Source organism: Nerophis ophidion, linkage group LG04 (genome assembly GCF_033978795.1).
Source record: "Nerophis ophidion isolate RoL-2023_Sa linkage group LG04, RoL_Noph_v1.0, whole genome shotgun sequence".
In the NCBI taxonomy this organism is placed as follows: domain Eukaryota; kingdom Metazoa; phylum Chordata; class Actinopteri; order Syngnathiformes; family Syngnathidae; genus Nerophis; species Nerophis ophidion.
Window position 1 is genome coordinate 23,534,485 of NC_084614.1, and position 23,872 is coordinate 23,558,356.

The following is a 23,872-nucleotide window of genomic DNA, read 5'->3' on the forward strand; positions in this document are numbered from 1 at the left end:
CTTTTTTTTGTGAAGAAATCTTTATAATTAAGTTCATGAATCCAGATGGATCTGTATTGCAATCCCCAAAGAGGGCACATTAATTTGATGATTAATTCTATGTGTAGAAATCTGTATTTATAATTGAATGACTTGTTTTTATTTTTCAACAAGTTTTTAGTTATTATTATATATTTTTTTCCAAATAGTTCAAGAAAGACCACTACAAATTACCAATATTTTGCGCTGTTATACAATTTTCATGAATCAGAAACTGATGACATAGTGCTGTATTTTACTTCTTTATCTCTTTTTTTTTTCAACCAAAAATGCTTTGCCCTGATTATGGGGTACTTGAATTAAAAACATTTTCTTAATGCATCATCTTTTATAGTATAGAAGATGATGCATTAAGAAAAATAGTTAGGCACACATTACTGTTGAATAAAAAAACACATTTTCTGGTTTAAAATGCATGGCATTTTGATTTCATGCAAACAAAAATGCAACATGTGCCTCTACAGGAGGTTATAAGTGCACTTGAAGGAATGGGATATTTTCCTGCATAATATGAAAGATTACAGAGGAGGAGGAGGATGGGAGTAGTGGGCGTGGCCTCAGACAGCATATATGATTTTGGACAAACGAGGTGCTCATGCACTCGGAGGCAGACAAGATTGGGGGACATGTAGTCGCTGTGCGGGGGTGCAGGACGCTCCTGGCCTCCCTTGAGAGGAGGGGAGACCGGACGAGCGCGTACGCGGTCCTGATGGATGTGATTTGGAGACAATAAAAATGGACAAGATCCGGTGCGCGGACGTCGCCACATGCGCGGCATAAAAAAAAAAGCTCAGTGCGCCACTCATAGACGCGCACATCTGGGGGATGCCTGCATGCACCGGGGTGCTCCATCATGCACGACAAGACAGTAAGATATTTCCTTCTTTTCTGTGTTTTAAGGAGGCTCAAAGAAGCGTATTTTTACGCATGGAAGGCCGACTTGCCCTCTAATAAATCCACATTCTAACCTCAATTCATGCCTGCATAATGCCTGTTTATGACATGAAAAATAAACGGGAAGCACACATTCACTTTTCTGATATTATTGCACTGCAGTGAAAGTACTTTGCTCAAATGTTCAAGTACACGACGTCTAAGTCACTGCTGTAAAATGTACTCTGAGTATTAAAAGTTACTTGTGTGTGTGTGTGTGTGTGTTGCCCAAACTGAAAAGGTGCAACTATAATTAACACTTTTATATAATTTAAAGTGCAGAAATAAGATGAATGCTTATCTAACATTAAAATGCAGCAAATAACGAAAGATAAAAGGTGTAAGTGTAAAAACAATAACGTACTCAATTTTGCAGGTGATTTGCACCGTGCACGTATCACATGCACACTAACATGGCTGTCTTTTAGAATAGTTTATTAGCACTAAATGACACTTTTAATTGAGAACAAAAACAGTAAAAAAAAAGCATACAAAAAGGATAGATTATTAAACACGCAGCATTTTATGTGGATCAAGTCGAGGTGATGCTGCATTATATTACATTACATTACATAAGGCCTGCATGCAGCAGAAACTGAAGCCCTCTTGTTTTGTAATATGATACATTTATACTGCACAACTGGGGGAAGTTTTTTTTTGATTAAGCAGAAATATATTAAAAAGGTGTAAAAAGTACGTTTTATGCATGCCAATACCGACTTTAATTAATTTATCCATTGAAGGTGCCGAATTGATGCCTCTCAATATGAACATTCCCGGATGTGAGGGTTCTCTGAGTGTTCTCCATCTAATAATGTTTTACGTCTATGTGATATAGGTTCACTTCAAGTGTAGCAACATGCAAGAACTCAACCTGCAGGTAAGATAATTTCATCATAGTAATAACAATCAAGGCAATGAAGTCAGTATAAATGCAATTAATTAATTGATTGTTCTTGAAAATCCCCATTTTGTTGGTACACTTTTCTATTCCCCTGATAAACTTTTATTTTTATTTTTTTACTACTGCATGCATTGATTCAATATGGCTTTGGTAATATAAATGCATCACGTGCATGCAGGCTCATTACGATTTTAATAAGAGTCGACCACAAATCCCCCCCATAAAAACGCTCTGGTAATTAATTAATATTTTAGTCATATTCGGTGGTCTAATTAATTCACCAAAGAGCTGTGAAAATGAGCTCTCAGAGTAAGACACTATAATCAGATTAAATGGTCGTTTATGAGAAAATGCAATTCAAACACTCCAAATATGAAACACATCTATATTTAAATTGCAGTGCCATTACTTAAAACTATTTTATGTTCAAATGTCTGCATAATGTGTGTTAAGTAAAAAAAAAAAAAAGCATCCAAAATCAAATAACACTATAGCTTTTTGTTTTATATTGTTTAAAGTATGTGGCCACGTGTTTGCGCGCGCCTGTGTGAGTGTTAATTAGTAATCACACCTTCTTTCCCACACGCAGGTAGTGACGTCACACCTCCATCTTATCTAGTATTTTCCCCTTTCTAATTATAAAATCGTGAATTTATAGAAAACGTGACATTAGTTTTTTTTAATAACATTTTTCTCAAGCTTACCAATTTAGGGGGTGTTGAAATTAGAAAAAAGAAAAAAAAAAGAAAAAGAAAGTGCACTAAAATGCTCCAAATGTTCAGTTCAGGTTCCAGTTTTTTTTTCGAACATGCATATACAATACAATTACAATATAATGCATCACATATTTCCAGTTGTTTCATTACAGCACGTCCAAAAAGGAGTAGGGAGAAGCAGAGCTTATTTATTCCAACCTCTTCTTACATCATATCAGTTTTATCAAATTTCTTTGTTCTCTGTCTTCAACAGAACTGTGAATAAATAAATAATAGATACATAAATATACCACGAGTAAGTAAACACATATTAAATACATAAATGATCATTATTTACTCCAAGATGTTTATCATAATTGTTCTTGGTTGAGTTAACAACTCTTAAAGCTCTAGATGTGGATACAATATTTTAACGTATAAATATTTTACATCAGGATAAATGTGATGCTGGCTTGCGACCAAAGGGTTGCATTACACTTTTTATAAAGCATCCAGTAAAATAATGTACATAAAATAAAACACACTCCTCTTACAGTACAGTTGCTTCCTTCTTTTTCCCTTTTAAGCAATGAAATCCCTCATAAAAAATCCTGACTCTTTTCTCCTAGCCGCTAAAGCTTTGTTTTCGTTTTCAGCTTCCATATTAAACACATTTAATAGCTTGGAAAATGTATTGTAGGTGCACTATTTGCTTCATTTATGAGCCATATCAGTTCGATGTTCTCTAATCAAAGCACTTTCTCCTCACAGGTGTGTGTGTGTCACTGTGCACATTTGTGTGTGTTCAGGCCTAAGGGGTTGTCTGTTATCTTTGGTTATCTAGCTGTATGAGTGGCATACATTCTTCATAAAGCTAGATAACCGAAAGTAACAAGAATCCCATTACGTGACTGCACCACTGAAGGAAATTCTTTAAAGAGGATGCTGCATGAGGAAAAAAAGGTAATATGTACGTGTTTGGACAAAGAGGGGGGTGCACCTTAAGGGTGATATGTTAACTGCTGCTATACATCTTATATGTTTTTAACAATATAAAAACACCTTCCAAAAAGTAAAACACTAAGACGTAATCCTGCATGCACACATGCACAGAAAAACACACTTTTGGCATTCAGAATGCTGCAAGCTAGTCCTACATATAAAGAGTAAAATAGAAAAAAATTATAATATTATCATTTTAATATTGACAATCTCCTGGGAATTGCTGCACATTGTATATATTTTATGTAGAAAGAGGCTCGCTTTTATTCTTATTTTATAGAGACTTGTTGCAACTGCAAAATTATATTGGCTCAAAGAAAAAAAAGTCCAATGTTCGGCACGGGGGCCATTTGTTGCCCCTCTGCCTTTTTTTTTTTTTTTTTTTAAATTGGCCCACTGCATATTGAAAATAGCAAAAAAGGTGGAAAAAAAAGATCAGCATGGCACAATTTAAAAAAAGGCCGAAATGTACATGCCTTTACATACTGTGTTTGTAAAACTGTTTTACTCTTTACAAAATGGAAAATAATATTTATATTTTAAAAAAAACTTCTGTATATGGTCCTCAGTGGAAAAATATTGGCCATAAGGGTTTATTAAAAACTTCAATGATATTTTATATCTAAAATGCAGCTGGGATAGGATATATATATATATATATATATATATATATATATATATATATATATATATATATATATATATATATATATATATATATATATATATATATATATATACATACACACATACATACACATACACATGTATATACACACATATACATATATATATATACATATATACATATATATATATACACACCAGTGATGAGCAGTGAGGTTCATGGCTGGTGAGGCACTGACTTCATCACAGTAAGATTTATAAACATATGAGCCCTATAGAGTATATTATTCACCACTTGATTGGCAGCAGTTAACGGGTTATGTTTAAAAGCTCATACCAGCATTCTTCCCTGCTTGGCACTCAGCATCAAAGGTTGGAATTGGGGTTAAATCCCCAAAAATGATTCTCGGCCGCTGCTGCTCACTGCTCCCTTCACCTCCTAGGGGGTGAAAAAGGGGATGGGTCAAATGCAGAGGACAAATTTCACCACACCTAGTGTGTGTGTGACAATCATTGGTACTTTAACTTAATGTAGCAGGTACTTTAGCTAGTATAGTATAGTATAAATAAATTACACTTATTATCATTATTAGCGATAATACTGCTAACATTAACAATATTAAATAATCACATGTATGTAGAAAATAACAAACACGACAGTACACAGTGTTGTCACTATGACAGGTGTAACTGCGCTCCAGCGTTAGTGTTCATTCATTGTCTTTACTGTAGCATAAAAAAATGCAGATGGCCTTAAAACGCCACAATACTCAGTCACCATATTTAAGTACGCAAAATAAAGACTTGACATAAATATAAATTCAATCGGATCAGAAACATTGGAGGAAACGGGATTAAAACTTGATGCTAACCGCCCATATAAAATACATGGGTAGGACTAGTAGCTACTATTAGCAAACAAATTCACTTACCAACTCGGCGTAATATCTCAACATCGACACACTCTTTCGTCGCAACTGGGCCCTGATGGTCGGCACCTATAAGTTTACAATTAATTGTAAAATGTTGGACGGTTGTTATTACGATATGCAGGTAAACGACAACTTTAAAACATACCGGCTTTGGCCTAGCCGAGTCGTGCAAGAATGATCTCTGGGATCACTAACGCCCTCTACCACCAGGAGGCCGGAGAACAGGAGCCTCACATTGTACGTGTTTCGCAACAGTTTTATGATTGCCCAGTACAAGAAATACATTACACACATACATTTGTTGAAAAAATACACTGTACATTATATACCTCAGCTAACTAAACTGTGGAAATGTATAATATAATTCATATAGCAATACGGTCGCACTGCACAGCACACAGCAGTTAGCCGAGTTATTGCGCAATCCACGGGAGGCTCAGCTGGCTGTGACTCACCCCAAGTTATTCTCAGTATTTGAACAGCAAATGTGAAAAATAAGCGATTTTGAATAAAAAAATAGTTTAAAACTGGTGAAGTTAAATGGAAAATAACAGCATGTTACCATTGTTTGGATTCACATCTCCCCTACTAATTCTACGGTGGTCCTCTGTACTTGTTCACACACTTAGGGACTCATTGGTGTCAAGTGTTCACTTGTAAGAAGTGTGTGTCTAGCAAAATGCTCTTCAAAATGCAATCTTTGTACCACTTGGGTAACCCTTACTCAGTGTTTATAAACTGTTTGTGTAATGTGTGTAACACTAAATAAGCTAACTCGGTTCATAAGATTCCAACCTTTATAAGGTCTATGAAATTTACTCACACATTTGACCTCAGTCCACTTCCCAAAAACTGCTGTAAAAACAATGTACTTTCAACAATCTAAATACATATTTTAACAATTATGTAATTAATATTTGTAGAACTCAAAGTCAAAGACTTCAAGACAAATAATGTTGCAAAAAACACCGCATACTGTAAAAATAATCCACATTTGACAGTTTGTTCAATCTTTCAAGAACTACTTGATTGATTCAGGTATTACTATTTTTAAAACATTCATTCGAGGACCTGAAGAAAAGAAATTTCAATTTCCCCAAAACTGCCGATAATAATCCACTTTCAACAATATAATCGAGCTTTTAAAAACTACTTGATTGATTCAGGTATTATTATTGTTAAAACTCACACTCAAGGATCTCAGGACAAAATATGTCCACTGCTGTAAAAATTAACCACTTTTAAACCATTTAATTGATCTTATACTTAACTCATTCAGGTATAAATATTCACACTCGAGGATCACCAGACAAAAAATGTCCGCTTCCCAAAAACTGCTGCATAAATAATCTACTTCTAAATAATTCAATTAATCTCATAATTGATTTAAGTATTAATATGTTTAAAACTCACACTTGACTTTCACCAGACAAAATGTTCGCTTGCCAAAAACAATTGTAAAAATAATCAATTTTTGAATCAAACTTTTAAAAACTACTTAATTGATTTAGGTATTATTATTGTTAAAACTCATACTCAAGGGCCTTGAGACAAAAAAAGTCTGCTTCCCAAAAACTGCTGTAGAAATAATTTATTTTTAAACAATTTAATTGATCTTATACTTAACTGATTTAGGCATTTGTATTCTTAAAACTCACACTTGAGAATCACCAGACAAAATTTCCACTTCCCAAAAACAACTGTAAAAATAATCCACTTTTGAATCAATCTTTTAAAAACTACTCAATTGATTTAGGTATTATTATTTTTGAAACTCATACTCAAGTGCCTCGAGACAAAAAAAACGTTTGCTTCCAAAAAACTGTTGTAAAATTAATCAATTTTCGAACAATTTAATTGATCCTAAACTTAACGGATTTGGATAATATTATTTTCAAAACTTGCACTCGAGGACCACAAGACCAAAATGTCAGATTCCCAAAAACTGCTATAAAATGATCCACTTTTAACAATTTAATCATTTTTTTAAAACTACATTATTTCAGGCATTATTATTTTGAAAACTCATGCTCAAGGGCCTCGAGACAAAACTGTCAGCTTCATAAAACCTGCTGCACATTTTTGTATATAGCTAGGCCTACACACCATTTTAAACATCAATAGAGACCCTCACTTTTTGTTAAGTGGGAAGGCAGCCTTGCAGAAAACAGTAAACCGGTATTAAATTATACTGCATGCTTTGCATGCTTTGAATAGGAAAATGTATTGCCATCTGGTGGAAAGAAATGAAAAACTGAAGGCCAGTAGTACAGATTTCAATTAAATTCAATTAATTGTTGTTACACAGAACAAAAATATGTTAAACACTGGGTAGTTTGATGTAAAGTGCCACATTTTCCTGAACCCCAAAATCTCCATAGATAACCCAGCATAAACATTCAACAGATGAACAATTAACAACCTTGTAACATTGTAACATACATGGAGATGGAAAAGTGCAGAAATGCAAAGTCCAGTTCAGAGCTATTGTTGGTGGATGTGGTTATTGTCGATAGATAGATAGATGGATGGACAGATAGATAGATAGATAGATAGATAGATAGATAGATAGATAGATAGATAGATAGATAGATAGATAGATAGATAGATAGATAGATAGATAGATAGATAGATAGATAGATAGATAGATAGATAGATAGATAGATAGATAGATAGATAGATAGATAGATAGATAGATAGATAGATAGATAGATAGATAGATAGATAGTATTTTATTGATTCCTTCAGGATAGTTCCTTCAAGAAAAATATATAAAAGGGGGTCAGAGAAAATGTTCACAAAGTAGTTCCAATATGGCATTTTAACCATACTATTTTTTGTCACATGAAACAATTTTTTAAAGTTTCTATTAGTCATATTTTAAAAGTGGCCTGAAAAAAGTTAATTTCCAAACATTATAAGGGGGAATCATACGAGTGTGGCGCCTTCCTTAAAGTGACGTCATACTTTTCCCATCTGTAACTACACATACTTCTTTTGGGGTTTTGCCTTTATTCACCTATATTGTCATTCTTCTCATTTATTTACCAGCTTTCATTCTCAGATGGTTGGGCCTCATTTGTATGCATTTGCATAATGAATGTCATTTGCATGCTGAGGGGGGCACACCATACCATGAGAACCGTCTGTGTTGTCTGTGTGTGTGCGCGCGCGCTCATGCATGGTGTTTGTTAATGTGTGCGCGGTATAGCACGCGCATGTAAATCATGCATGCTATTTTTAATACACAAAATGATTAGGCGCGGGTCGACAATGTGCAAACAAAAATAACTTTTGTTGTATCTCGCGAATGCCTCAGCAATGCGCCGAGTCGACTCCCCCTCCTCAATCCCATAATCCTCCTCTTCCTCCGCCCCTCCCTCCTCAGTTTGTCCTCTCCCACGCATGGAAGTCACAGCGCTGCCACCATCTTAGCAAGACTGGCACAAAATGGCAGCAGGAGAGAATCATGGCCACCTTTGCACCCCGGCCCCGCAATCGTTACACTGAATGCCTTTAAAACAGGTTTTAATTACCGCCGCTGTGTTAATTGCAGCCCACAAACCCGCGAGAGACGAGGCGGCGGGGATGATATATATATATATATATATATATTTATATAGCGAGCGCCGACGGCTTTTGGGCGTCTGCCATTTCGGAGGGCAGCTGTGGTTTTGGCGCGACGCCTGCACTGCGGCGGACTGTCTGTTTTTTTGGCAGCGCTCAAGCCAAGTGCACGATTTTCTACATCAAGTTCATTGGTGACGGCTATTACTTCCAATATTTGAAAACATACCTACAAGCTACCTGATTACTGCTAAGCCCCGTAATTAGCGACTTTGTGGCGACTCACAGGAGATGATGTGTTGCCATGGAGATGACTTAAGATGTGTTCAACTGCGGTCGTGTCATCTAGTTTTTAAAAGAATACAATAAGTTTGGTGGTTTAGCGTATCGCCGACCATCCTCAAATGAACTAGCGAGCACACGGGAACGTTCAGGAAAGGAACCTTCCAAGTAAAGAAGAGGAGGAGGAAGGCTTTGCGGGGGGCTTAGATAGACAAGACGAGGCGGCATGCTACAGTGAGATCTCAATAGTGAGAGGCCTTCTTTGTGCTTCTGTGTGAGGTTTATTTTGGGGTGGGGGGATTGGGGGGGGTTCACAGACAAGCGACACATTGTCCTCCCCGATGAGCGGCGGCACTTGTGGCGTAACGCCATTATTTAGGCCAGTGGAGGGAGCAGGGGTCTGGAGACCGGCTTAACCAAAACGCCAATTAGAGCTGGATGGTCCTGATTAATGGACGAGGGAGATTGGTAAACAATGGCGGCCATTGTCAACATAACCCCCCCTTCTGTCCCCCATCCAAGGCATACATACACAAACCCCTACCACACTGAGTCCGTTCTCACAGTCCAAGCATCCCGCCTAATAAACACACACGCATGCGCACACACAATTAGCACTCAGTGAACATTAGCATTAGCAGTAAGCATTTCTTCCTTGTTTTTGTACAATGAAAATTCCATCAGCAAAAGTAATATTCTGAATGTAGTATGATAAGTCACAGAGGACTTATAAACGTATAGTGCTGAGGGGTCTTTCCTCTTATGGTAATCCCTCCCAAGCCATGCAACGCTCTGCATTTCAATATGGCCCACTTTGTTTTCTCTCTTCTGCATAATTAGCCCCTGCATACTCCAATCAGGACGATGCCAATGCGCGGTTGCCACGGCGACCCAATCAGGGCTTATAGCCCTTCCCTCTTCTTGCCTCTGCGGTTGCAGACGGGATGGGGAGGAAATAAAAGCGTGGGAGAAAACACGCTTTGGTCGTGAAGACAATGATGGAGGGATGAGGATGAGGCAGTCGTATTTTGTGCTTGGGGGAGGTTGGTTGCCTCAGATCCTATGCATGCCATCTGTGGGTAACACACATACACTGTGAGGCTTGCAAACACTATACTATACTTTAACATACTCACTAGAGGTGGATGATACTGCAAACGATGATATTGATCTGGTACCAGATAAATACATTAATGAAAAAGATATACCTTTCGTTTAAGATAATTTTGCCTTTAAATTGTTGATCATGATTACATTCAGATACAGCAAAATATTTTAATATCTAAATACAATAAGAGAATACACTAACAATATGTCCAAATGAATACAAGTATTTCTTTTTATTACACACAAATATTTCAGCAAAATTAAGTTTAAAGTACAAAAAAACTTTATGACTTTAAAAATAAAATGACAGTTTCCGCACATGAGAGCAGTGGCGCAGGGGTGGGATCTGTTTTTTTCCATTTATATTTTTTTTATGAACGCATACATTTTAAAGGAGCAATTTTAATGTTGATGATGTGAATTAATTGGGAAAAAACTTTATACCAAGCAGGAAAATTGTTGTCTATTTCAAATATTTTCCCTAACTTTATACCAAGCAGGAAAATTGTTGTCTATTTCAAATATTTTCCCTAAAATACGCATTGAACTATAAAGTGTGTTTTATCCGATTACTTGATTAATCCAACAAACCAATCAAAAGATTACTTGGTTAATAAAAATACTTGATAGCTAGCATCATCCTATTATCGATCTAATACTGATACTACCCTTGGTATTGATATTGATATTTGGATTGATTCGCCCATCCTCAATACTCACTATTATTAAGTACACATTTTCTGTTTCTGTTTTAGGCTGAAGTCTGTATATACAGTGCATTTGGAAAGTATTCACAGCGCTTCACCTTTTCCTTGTTATTTTACAGTCGTATTCCAAAATGAAATAATTACATTTTTGTCTTCAAAATTCTACAGCAATAACTTGTGATGATTTGCAAATGTTTTTGTTTTTTTTACACCTTTGGCAGCAATTACAGCCTACAGTATTTTTAAATACGATGCCACAACTTGGCACACATATCTTTAGGCAGTTTCTACTTTGCTCATTCATTTTTGCAGCACCTTTCAAGCTCCATTAGATTGGATGAGAAGCATTGGTTTTCATCCAGGACGTCTCTGTGCATTGCTGCATTCATCTTTCCCTCTATCCTGACTATTCTCCCAGTTCCAGCCGCTGAAAAACATTCCCAAAGCATGATGCTGCCACCACTATGCTTCAATGTAGGGATGGTATTGGCTTGGTGATGAGCTGTGCTTGATTTCCTTTAAACATGACGGCTCAAACAAGAGAATTGTGTTTCACATGGATTGAGAGTCTTTCAGGTCCATTTTGGCAAACTTTTAACAAAAAAATGGCCTCTATCTGGCCACTGTACATACAGGCTTGCTTTGTGGATTGCTGTAGAGATGGTTGTCCTTCTAGAATGTTTTACTCTCTTCACAGAGGAATGCTGTAGATCTGAGTAATTATTCGTCACCTCCCTGTCTAGATTCAGATGAATGCAGCAGCAATGTACAGAAACATCCTGGATGAAAACCATCACTTACCATCCAAGCTGATGGCTTAAGAGGTGCTGCAAAAAGGAGTGGGCGAAACTGCCCAAAGATAGGTGTGCCCAGCTTGTGGCATCGTATTCAAAAAGACTTGAGGCTGTAATTATTTCTAAAAGGTGCATCAACAACCATCAACCTACCTGCTTGGCACTCAGCATCAAGGGTTTGAATTGGGGGTTAAATTACCAAATGATTTCTGGTTGCGGCCACGGCTGCTGCTCACTGCTCCACTGTGGGGATGGGTCAAATAGAGAGGATAATTTCACCACACCTAGTGTGTGTGTGAGACAATCAATGGCACTTAAACTTTTAACTTTAACAAAGTATCGAGAATAAAAAAGCTGTGAATACTTGATTTGTCTTTTTTAATACATTTGTAAAATAAAAAGAAAACATTGTCACTAGGGGAATTGTCTGTAGAATTTTGAGAACAAAAATTAATGGATTTATTTTGGAATAAGACTGTAACACAACAAGTGCTGTGAATACTTTCAGAATGTAGTGTACATGTTTTTGCACGTTTTTTACCCCCCACATTTGTTTCCTCCTTAGAAAGCGTTTGGCCACATTACGCGCATGCGCGTGACGGGACGTTCTCCTGAACTCTCACAGCACAGTGGACTGATCCGTGGTTGGGATGGCTGATCCGCATAGCAGATGATAAACGACAAGTGGATTTCGAGTGAAGGTTAAAAGGATTCGTCACGTCTTCATTACCTGACAAGTTGATAACAATAACTGTGATGCTTCTCAGTTTTATGGAATGTGTCAAATGTTTTTTCATAGATGAGAAAAAAATACAATTTTTTTTTACTATTATGTTCTATTTTAGGTTGGAGTGAAAGCCTAACATTTACATTTGTATATACATTTTAATTGTGTAATAATAATATTTATATGCATTTAATTTTATACAAATATACATTTGTGTAAAAATGTTTTATGTGCACAATCAAATGTCAATGACAATCTGTGTGACTAGAATGCATCTGATGCTTTTTCTCAATGCATCATAACTTACCGATTTATATGCAGTGTATTTGTTCTTGTATTTGACAAACTGCATGCAGGATGCACTGCTTTGTAATGTCAAATGATGATGTTTATTGTTGTCTTACATATGCACACTATTGTTTTAAAATCTATGCAAATGGGCTTTTGCACATAAAAAATATTGTTGAGTTTGCACACTAAATGGCTTGCTGCCGGTGTGAGGAAAGTGACGCAGCAGTACAGGAACACTTCTGCAATGGTTTTATGCATTGTAACTGTTGGCAAGCATGTACTTTATATCATTTTCATGTTTGAAATATTTATTTGACAATTCACTAGGGATGTCCCCAGTGTGACAAATTTTGGTAAGTTCTTTTATTGGTCTTTGATTATTTTAAAAATGACACAAGTTTGTGTAGTGTATATATATTACACTGATTTGTCTAATTTAAGCTAAGAGGTTATTTTAGTACAAAATATGGGAAGAGTTTGGACATTCCTGACTTATATTGACATGTACATCTATAGCTGATTGCACTCAAGTCCATTTTTCATGCTCTCTTTGTTCTATGCAAATTAGATTGTTGATATGATCAATAAAAACCTGTTTACAGCGAGACAATAATGTGCCTGAAATTATTTTCATCACAGAAAAGGTATATCTAAAGCAATGTCACGTTAAATACTGTACTGCCGCATATGTCTAAGCCATTTTGGCTCGTTTCCCGTTTGGCTCGCGTTATGTTGCTTTTTATGAATTGAATGTTGTGCTCCGACGGGAACAGCCGTCTGCAGGGAGCGTCTCCCATCTTTGTGTCCACATTGGCTGATCAATGTCTACACGCTCTGCACAATTCCAGAGGTGACCCATAGTCACATCTGGATGCGTCTGCATGGGGTAAAGACAATGCTACAGCTGTTCCTTAAGTAGGCGTACAGGCCATTAGTTCCAGTTGCTGCTGTGATATAATTGTTTTACATATGTGCCCGTTTAATCAAGGAAGAGAGGCCAGGCTATATGTGACGGATGTGAAGCCTCAAAACGTGCGTTGATGAATGATTAATCATTACGGTCTATAGAACTTTGTACAGGAAGTGCGTTGTCCAAAATAAAGCTCTGATGCTGAAATTTAGTTTGAAGTGGTTTAAGAAGACAATTTTTTGTATTTGCAGCCTTAATGCTAATTAGTTGTTTGTTCACATCTCTGACAGCGGTAGTGTATCTCCAAAAGACACAAAAAATGGTTCTCAGGAGCAATTTTCCCACCAATTTTTCATATCTATGAGCAAATGCCAAAACTCCTTGAGCATTCAGTGGCGCCCATGTGAGCGACGGCAGACGTGCACACTCTTATGCGCTTATCTTTTTATTCGATTTTGTGCACAGCCTATATTTGCCGTGCGCAGAGGACACGTGAACAGTGTGCAATTGCACAGCCGCGTACCTTAGAGGGAATGTTGCTCAGGAGGATGTAAACTGTAACTCTGCACCAACGCAATATATCTTATATATAACAAACAACGTCCCATTCAGACGGGGCGCAGAAGGACACAAACATTAGCAACACTAGCATAGCTATGTGAGCTACAATGCTAACATACACTTACATTTGAACAGCAACATCATGTTAGGTTAGTGTCTTAAATCAAGAAGAACAAAATTATCAAATATACAGCTCACATGTCTGTAATAGGCAGATGGATAGTTGTCAGATATGTATTTTGGAATGGGTAGTGCAGCCTGTTGGAGTGGGGAGGGGGTTACAAAGTTTTCCTCCATGAAGATTGTATTCAGTTGTCCCTTGCCACTTTGTGCTCAGAATTCAGTGGCTGCACTCTTTTGCAGTGTTTCCCAATATATTAGAAAATCATATCACGGTTCCACGCTGTTTCACGTTTTCCTATAGCAAGCCTATTATTCAAAAATATGCACATTTGACATTTTTTTGGTCTGAATTAAGTGTTTGCAAGCATAACACTGATCATCACTGTAACAAGTTGCAATAAGTTCACAGGTGAATTGGTGTGTTTAAAAACTGTGTGCGTGTGTGAATCTATATTACTGTACAGTATGTCTTATTTATGTCTTAAATGTATACAGTACAGTATATGTACAGTAGATTGCATTTTTTAATGTCCATTATTTTGAGTAAAAAGAGTGTATGGGGGACTATAGGGCAAGGCTATCTACCTAGATGCCCGGGGGCAAAATCCGTCCCGAAAATGACACCTTAACGACCCCCGAGCTCAGTTCAAAACTTGGTAAACAAACATTTTAAAATTGCTAACAGACATAGGACACTAGAGTCTAAACTTTGATTGACATACCTGAGGCGTTCCTCAAGGCATCCCTTTAAGTCCTCCTTTTTGGCAGTTATTTTTCGTAATGTGACTAATACAAGCAAGGTATTGCTGTAGCTTGTTTTCTTCAGATGCATCCATCCATCCATCCATTTTCTACCGCTTATTCCCTTTGGGGTCGCGGGGGGCGCTGGTGCCTATTTCAGCTACAATCGGGCGGAAGGCGGTGTACACCCTGGACAAGTCGCCACCTCATCACAGGGCCAACACAGATAGACAGACAACATTCACACTCAAAATCACACACTAGGACCCATTTAGTGTTGCCAATCAACCTATCCCAAGGTGCATGTCTTTGGAGGTGGGAGGGGCCTATCCCCAGGTGCATGTCTTTGGAGGTGGGAGGGGCCTATCCCCAGGTGCATGTCTTTGGAGGTGGGAAGGGCCTATCCCCAGGTGCATGTCTTTGGAGTTGGGAGGGGCCTATCCCCAGGTGCATGTCTTTGGAGGTGGGAAGGGCCTATCCCCAGGTGCATGTTTTTGGAGGTGGGAGGGGCCTATCCCCAGATGCAGTCAGTAGTTATTTTTCTCAACTTCTTTAGTTATACTGTTAGTGTTCCTTAAGGTTCCATCTTAGGTCCTCTCTTTTTCATCATGTGGGCTATTCAACGGATGGCCTGCAAATTTAGTTTTAAAAACTTGTGAGGAACTCACATTTTTGCAACAGATTGTCACAGAGATGATCTTTGACAAGCGCTCCTCTAACTCTGACAAAATAAAAAAGACCAACATTAAATGTCTACTGTAGAGATGGCTTTTCTCCGGAATATACAAAATAAGAATAGTAGTGTAGGGAGACGTTTGTCTGTAGTGTAAACTACATCATTTAATGTACCGTATTTTTCAGACTATAAGTCGCAGTTTTTTTCATAGTTTGGCCGGGGGTGCGACATATACTTCGGAGCGACTTATGTGTGAAATTATTAACACACTACCGTAAAATATCAAATAATATTATTTATCTGCTTCACGGAAGAGATGAAGAAAATGTCAGCAATCGTCACACACACGTCAACCAATAAGAATTCGGCGGAGGAGGGATAATGGCAGAAGTGCATTGTGGGTCATGGAATGCTAACTGCTATATGCTATATGCTACTTTCGTAGCTATTAAAATGGATCATTTCATCATTGGCGGTATTTTAAAAAAACTGAGAAGGGCTGAACAAAAATGGCACTGAAAAGGAAATTATGTACTGCAGATTACAAGCTGGACGTAGTGAAATATGTAGCAAAAAACGACAAAAGGAAAAGGTGCATACCTTTGGAGTTGGCAGAGTTGTTTAGAAGCGACATTGAGGAAGAAGATTTCATCGGATTTATCGATTAGGAGTGACAGATTGTTTGGTAAACGTATAGCATGTTCTCAATCAATCAATCACTGATTATTATATAGCCCTAAATCACTAGTGTCTCAAAGGGCTGCACAAACCACAACGACATCCTCGGTAGAGTCCACAAAGGGCAAGGAATACTCACACCCAGTGGGACGTCGGTGACAATGATGACTATAAGAAACCTTGGAGAGGACCACGTATGTGGGCAACCCCCCACCTCTAGGGGACCGAAAGTAATGGATGTCGAGCGGGTCTAACATGATACTGTGAAAGTTCAATCCATATTGGATCCAACACAACCGTGAAAGTCCAGTCCAAAGTGGATCCAACACAGTACCGAGAGTCCCGTCCATAGTGGAGCCAACAGGAAACCATCCCAAGCGGAGGCGGATCAGCAGCACAGAGATGTCCCCAGCCGATACACAGGCGAGCGGTCCATCCTGGGTCCCGACTCTGGACGAGCGGTCCATCCTGGGTCCCGACTCTGGACAGCCAGTACTTCATCCATGGCCACCGGACCGGACCCCCTCCACAAGGGAGAGTGGGACAGAGGAGAAAAAGAAAAGAAACAGCAGATCAACTGGTCTAAAAAGGGAGTCTATTTAAAGGCCAGAGTATACAAATTAGTTTTAAGGTGAGACTTAAATGCTTCTACTGAGGTAGCATCTCAAACTGTTACCGGGAGGGCATTCCAGAGTACTGGAGCCCGAACGGAAAACACTCTATAGCCCGCAGACTTTTTTTGGGACTCTGGGAATCACTAATAAGCCGGAGTCCTTTGAACGCAGATTTCTTGCCGGGACATATGGTACAATGCAATCGGCAAGATAGGCTGGAGCTAGACCGTGTAGTATTTTGTACGTAAGTAGTAAAACCTTAAAGTCACATCTTAAGTGCACAGGAAGCCAGTGCAGGTGAGCCAGTATAGGCGTAAAATGATCAAACTTTCTTGTTCTTGTCAAAAGTCTAGTAGCCGCATTTTGTACCAACTGTAATCTTTTAATGCTAGACTTGGGGAGACCCTAAAATAATACGTTACAGTAATCGAGGCGAGACATGACAAACGCATGGATAATGATCTCAGCGTCGTTAGTAGACAAAATGGAGCGAATTTTAGCGATATTACGGACATGATAAAAGGCCAATTTAGTAACGCTTTTAATGTGTTACTCAAAGGAGAGAGTTGGGTCGAAGATAATACCCAGATTCTTTACCGAGTCGCCTTGTTTAATTGTTTGGTTGTCAAATGTTAAAGTTGTATTATTAAATAAAGGTCGGTGTCTAGCAGGACCGATAATCAGCATTTCCATTTTTTTGGCGTTGAGTTGCAAAAAGTTAGCGGACATCCATTGTTTAATTTCATTAAGACACGACTCCAGCTGACTAAAATTCGGCGTGTTGGTCAGCTTTAAGGGCATGTAGAGTTGGGTGTCATCAGCATAACAGTGAAAGCTAATACCGTATTTGTGTATGATGTCACTTAGCGGCATCATGTATATGCTGAAGAATGCAGGGCCAAGGACCGAACCCTGGGGAACTCCACACATTACCTTAACATAGTCCGAGGTCACATTGTTATGGGAAACGCACTGCATCCTGTCAGTAAGATAAGAGTTAAACCAAGACAGGGCTAAGTCTGACATACCAATTCGTGTTTTGATACGCTCTAATAAAATATTATGATCGACGGTATCGAAAGCAGCGCTAAGATCGAGGAGCAGCAATATAGATGACGCATCAGAATAGATCATTAGTCATTATTGCGAGGGCTGTCTCCGTAGAGTGATTTGACCTGAAACCGGATTGAAAGGTTTCACATAGATTGTTAGATGCCAAGTGTTCATTTAGCTGCTCTGCAACAATTTTTTCGAGGATTTTTCAAATAAAGGGAAGGTGAGACACCAGTTTGTAGTTTACCATGAGGTCAGGATCGAGGTTAGGTCTTTTAAGGAGAAGATGAATAACCACTTTTTTGAATGCTAGGGGAACAGTGCCAGAGGAAAGTGATAAGTTCATTATATTTAGCACTTATGGACCTAATGTTGTCTGTCTATCTGTGTTGGCCTTGCGATGAGGTGGCGACTTGTCCAGGGTGTACCCCGCCTCCTGCCCGATTGTAGCTGAGATAGGCGCCAGCGCCCCCCGCGACCCCAAAAGGGAATAAGCGGTAGGAAATGGATGGATGGATGGACTTAAAAATACAAAGAGCTCCTTGATAAGTTTCCCAGGAAGTGGGTCAAGTAAACATGTTGTTTGTTTTATTCCATTTACACACTGTAACAATTCTTCTAATGTTATTTCATCAAAATGAGAGAAACTATTTTGGAAGGCAGTATCCGCTGTATATACAGTCGTATCTGTGTTAATAGAACCCAGTTGTAGCTGGGACGCATTGTCTTTAATCTCCTTTCTAATGACTTCAATTTTCTTATTAAAAAATGTCATAAAGTCATCTGCTGAGTGGGTGGAGCTACTGGAAGGGGTCCCTTGTTGGGTTAGCGATGCTGTCGTACTAAACAAAAATTTAGGATTGTTTTTATTAAGGTGGATGAGATTTGAGTAATATTTAGCTTTAGCTAAGGTAAGCATGCCTTTATAAGTTATTAAACTATCACTCCATTCTTGATGGTGCACCTCAAGTTTAGTCGTGCGCCATTTGCGTTCCTGCTTTCTACATGATAATTTCTGAGCTCGAGTTTCTTCTGTGAACCATGGGGTACGCCTTTTTGGAGCCTTTTTTAACTTCAGAAGTGCTATACTATCAATGGTTTCGCGCAGGACGTTGTTAAAGTTGTTAGTGAGGGCAGTAGGCCAGCAAGGGTTGTCGTTGTGGCAGCATTAATGTTGCGGCTGCTATAGCAGTTATTATTATTATTATTAGCTTGCCGAACATGAGTCTGAACCTCGAATTTTATAAGGTAATGATCGGACATTACTTTAGTATACGGGAGTATCATAACTTTGGAAACGGTGATACCCCTGACAAGCACTAGCTCTATCGTATTATGTTCTATATGTTATAGTTATTTGAATGACTCTTACCATAATATGTTATGTTAACATACCAGGCACGTTCTCAGTTGGTTATTTATGCGTCATATAACGTACACTTATTCAGCCTGTTGTTCATTATTCTTTATTTATTTTAAATTGCCTTTCAAATGTCTATTCTTGGTGTTGGATTTTATCAAATACATTTCCCCCAAAAATGCAACTAATACTCCAGTGCGACGTATATGTTTTTTTCCTTCTTTATCATGCATTTTCGGTCGGTGCGACATATAATCCGGAGCGGCTTATCATCCGAAAAATATGGTAGTATATACCGCACGTTCCACACTGCTAGCAATAGTGTTTGGGTTATCTCTTCAAATGTTGCAAAAAGAGTGCATATTAATTATTAAGTTGTTTAAAATTTAGACAAGGCAAGCGAGGAAAAATGGAACGCACCATTTGATACAGAGGTGTTTTTTATGGTGCGTTGAAGAACCTTTGAACAGAGTTGGACACCAGAACACTCATACAAGAATCAGAATCAGAAATACTTTATTATTCCCCAAGGGGAAATTTGGGAAGCATAAGAAACACGAAACATGCAAAATAATGGGCTTTTTAAAAGATTTCAGTGAGTGTATAAGTAATTTTTGAGCACATTCAACAATACCGCAAAAAAAAGACAACCGTGGTTATTTTGATAACAATAACCGCCCTGCGAAATTTTCATATTTTTACATCCCTAACTCCAACAAGGAAAATTATCCATGAATAAGAATTCCTATTTCACGGAAGTTTTCTTATCGCGGTTTAGTCTGGAAACAGTTAACAGCGACAAAGGAGCAGCTCGTCCAGCTAGGGGCGGGTCAGAGGTGACTTCATGTCCAGGAGTAATGAAAATTTACCTTCATGATGTCATGATAACTTAAAGATTTAAAATCAAATGTTTGAGTGCCTCTTCTTGAGATGAAAGAATTTCTGGTGATCATAAACTTAAGAAACATGTGAGGATAAGCTGTAGTTGTAACAGTTTATGTTAAAAAAACGCAAAAAAACAAAAGTAAATAATTTTAATAACATTACAGTCAATTTCATGAATAGAAACAAATACTTCACAGTAAAAACACTTAAAAAATACAATGTTCCAAAAAGGAACTATGTTTGAAAAGTATTTTTATAACGCACTTTTAGCTTAGATAATAATTTTAAAAGTGATAAATTGAGGGGAGTACTCAAATTCAGCATTCAGCTTTTGTTTTAGTCAATTTGGTTTCCTTCCAATATCAGATTTGACAATGGTGCAGTTATGCTTAAGCCCTGTCAACTTTGCCTAAGTGGCTGCACAACGAAAATGGGACTTGACCATAATGAAACACAACATTAATTATTTGCTGTTTTAAGAAAAGTTATGTATAGAAATGTAAAATAAAAACTGACTAATATGTAGTTCACATTACCAAAGGGTTTGGTTGCCATGGAAATATAACTAAATGAAGACATTGTTATTGCCATTTCAACCGGCAACCTCTTGTATCTTATAGCATTTTTGACCTATGAATGAGATCATGAGTCCTGATGAATGTGGGTGGGACCATATGACAGGTAGGTTGGCTGGGGAGGGGCCAGTTAAGAGTTGCAGACTAGCTTCCAGACGTGCGGAGAAAAAAAGTCTCGGGAACTGTCTGATTGTAATGGAATCAAAACAACAAAAGCGGACGTCTAAGAGGGAAAATCGTGGGAAGGTCCTGTTTAGCATTCTGCAATGCGAGCCCCTAGGGGCCCCCCAGCCCAACAACCATCTCAACAACCCACATCAGTGAAGAATGGCTGCGCGGCGGGAGGAGGGTGGGCGACCAGGGCGCGAAGGACCAGACTGGAGATGCAGAAAGTCAAGGAAGACAGCTCTACAAAGAAAGACATGGCACTAGGAGTGAGGACAGGGGGAGGAGATGGCGGGGTTCCTGGGTGCTGTAAAATTTGGTGGAATGAGGGAAACGGGTTCAAGTTCAAGAGCAAAGCCTGCGTCTCAGTGATGAGGTAATGAAAAAAGTTGTGTCTATAGCTGTTATTGTGAAAAAATATGGTCAAAATTAATATTATATGTTACTAAAATCTCAACATACAGTATTGGTAAATATTGCTAAATGCTACAGCAGACACTATTAACTTAATATTTTCTTTAGGATAAAAAGGAAATACTAACAGAACCCATCGAGGTCTTGTTTGGGGACAGAAATTCAACATGCGACCTTTGGGGGCATATGGACAAAGGTCACTTCCTCCCTAATTCATCACACATAATTGAACCATTTTTGTGTTAGTGTGTGAGGTGGCGGTGTGATCAGAAGAGAGCGGTTGCCCTGTGTGACACTCTTCCACGGCCTTATAAAGGCAGAAGTTTATTGACCTTTGAGCCCAGTGAAAGTCATTTCCTGGTCAAGTGGTGAAGACACCTGCAACGCCCTGCTGATTGAGAGACATCCGCTCTCACTGCCTTGGGGCATTTTTATCTCATAAATGTATATGCATCTGCCAAAACTTCAAAAGGTGGTGTGATTGCATGAAATAATATATCCTGTTTTAAATATAACAGTTTAATGCATATTAATTAATTATCAATATTATTACAAAACACAAACACAAATAGACAGACAACATTCACACTCACATTCACACACTAGGGCCAATTTAGTGTTGCCAATCAACCTATCCCCAGGTGCAATGTTTTTGGAGGTGGGAGGAAGCCGGAGTACCCGGAGGGAACCCACGCAGTCACGGGGAGAACATGCAAACTCCACACAGAAAGATCCCGAGCCCGGGATTGAACTCAGGACCTTCGTAATGTGAGGCACATGCACTAACACCTGTAACACCGTGCTGCCCCTGATGTTAAAGGTGTTCAAGAACAATTCTGTCAGTTTTACCGGTTATCGATTCACATGAAATCAAATGGTACAACAGTTCAATACCTTTGTTAAAGGTGATGTCACGTCCGGTTGTAGACTCCTCACTGGTTTAAACACTTGGCAAGGAAATTGTCATATTTTTAGGTGATGCTGCAAATCATCCATTCCAACACAGCAAGCGTGCTGGACAGAAAGCACTCAAAAGTAAGACTCCACTTTTCAAAATGCACTAGTTCAATGCTAATTTACATTGGATATGCCTAATTAATGCTACTGATTAGTATAAGCAATTTTACGTGGCAATTTCATCACCTCCAAATTTGATAATGAAAACTACAACTAAGATATATATTATAATCAAACAGCTTGTGCGTGATAAGTACAATACTTGCAGTATGAACACTTTGTAGGGCTCAACAAAAGCAAAGACTGGCACATTATGAGTGAAGATTACTTCCAGACTAAGGCAACACACCAAGGACAAACTGAAACGAATTAATACTTGTGCGTATGAGACTCAGAAGTAGGGATGGGCACCGAAACCTGGTTCCATAACAACACCAGTGTCAGCGGTAGTACATAGACAGACCAAAACAGAAGCTATCAGTGCTAAATGAATACAGACTCAGTAACCTGCATCAAGCGCTTGTCATTTTACAAGTAACATTTGGTAAAAAATGTAGCATCCCGACCGAAGCACACAGAGTCTGACGCTCTTTTAAAACTTATTACTGCCCTTAACACATCAACAGCTGCCCTCATAAGACCTTTAGCATGGCAGTGCTAGGCTAGCTAATTGCCACAACAACACAGCAATTTCTTATAGCAATGATGGTAATGCCGAGCAAGGATGTATTCACGAACCCCTGGAATTAAAACCATCAACATAACAAAACCTGTTTTTTGTACGCTTGCCGTTTTGTATTTCTGCAATATTCCAACAATTTGTTGTGGATTTTTCTACTGTACTTATTATTGATTGTATTGTATGAAATCAATATGAATAAAAAAATGTGTTCAATAAAATTTGATAATTTATTTTCTTCTATGCTGGAAAAAGCAGAAGTTGCGAAGCAAGGTTGGTTGCATGAACAAAGGCGCTTGCTCTGTGGTAACTGTGCAACGCAGGAAGTGATCACTGATCTGGGGCGTGACAAGCTAACAGACCAATCAGGTAACAGTATTAAAGGGGAACATTATCACAACTTCAGAAGGGTTAAAACCAATAAAAAGCAGTTCCCAGTGGCTTATTTTATTTTTCGAAGTTTTTTTCAAAATTTTACCCATCACGCAATATCCCGAAAAACTGCTTCAAAGTGCCTGATTTTAACCATCGTTATATCCACCCGTCCATTTTCCTGTGACGTCACTGCGTGATGCCAATACAAACAAACATGGCGGATAGAACAGAAAGATATAGCGACATTAGCTTGGATTCAGACTCGGATTTCAGCGGCTTAAGCGATTCAACAGATTACGTATGTATTGAAACGGATGGTTGGAGTGTGGAGGCAGATAGCGAAAACGAAATTGAAGAACAAACTGAAGCTATTTAGCCCTATCGCAACAGACAGCGGCAACGAGGACGAATTCGGCGATTGCCTTCTAACCAACGATTGCATCTTTTGACAGCTGGTGCAACTTGAATCAGTCGATTGGTATGTGTTTGTTTGGCATTA

The 23,872-nt window shown here is 38.4% G+C and overlaps 1 long non-coding RNA gene across 1 annotated transcript; it reads left to right on the top strand.

Annotated features, from left to right (window-relative positions):
• The first annotated feature begins 653 nt into the window (after positions 1–653).
• Positions 654–13,207, top strand: LOC133551134 (uncharacterized). Its single transcript, XR_009806428.1, has 4 exons — positions 654–907; positions 1,811–1,852; positions 3,343–3,534; positions 12,155–13,207. It is a non-coding gene; the product is annotated as an uncharacterized LOC133551134 (long non-coding RNA).
• Positions 13,208–23,872: the final 10,665 nt, after the last annotated feature.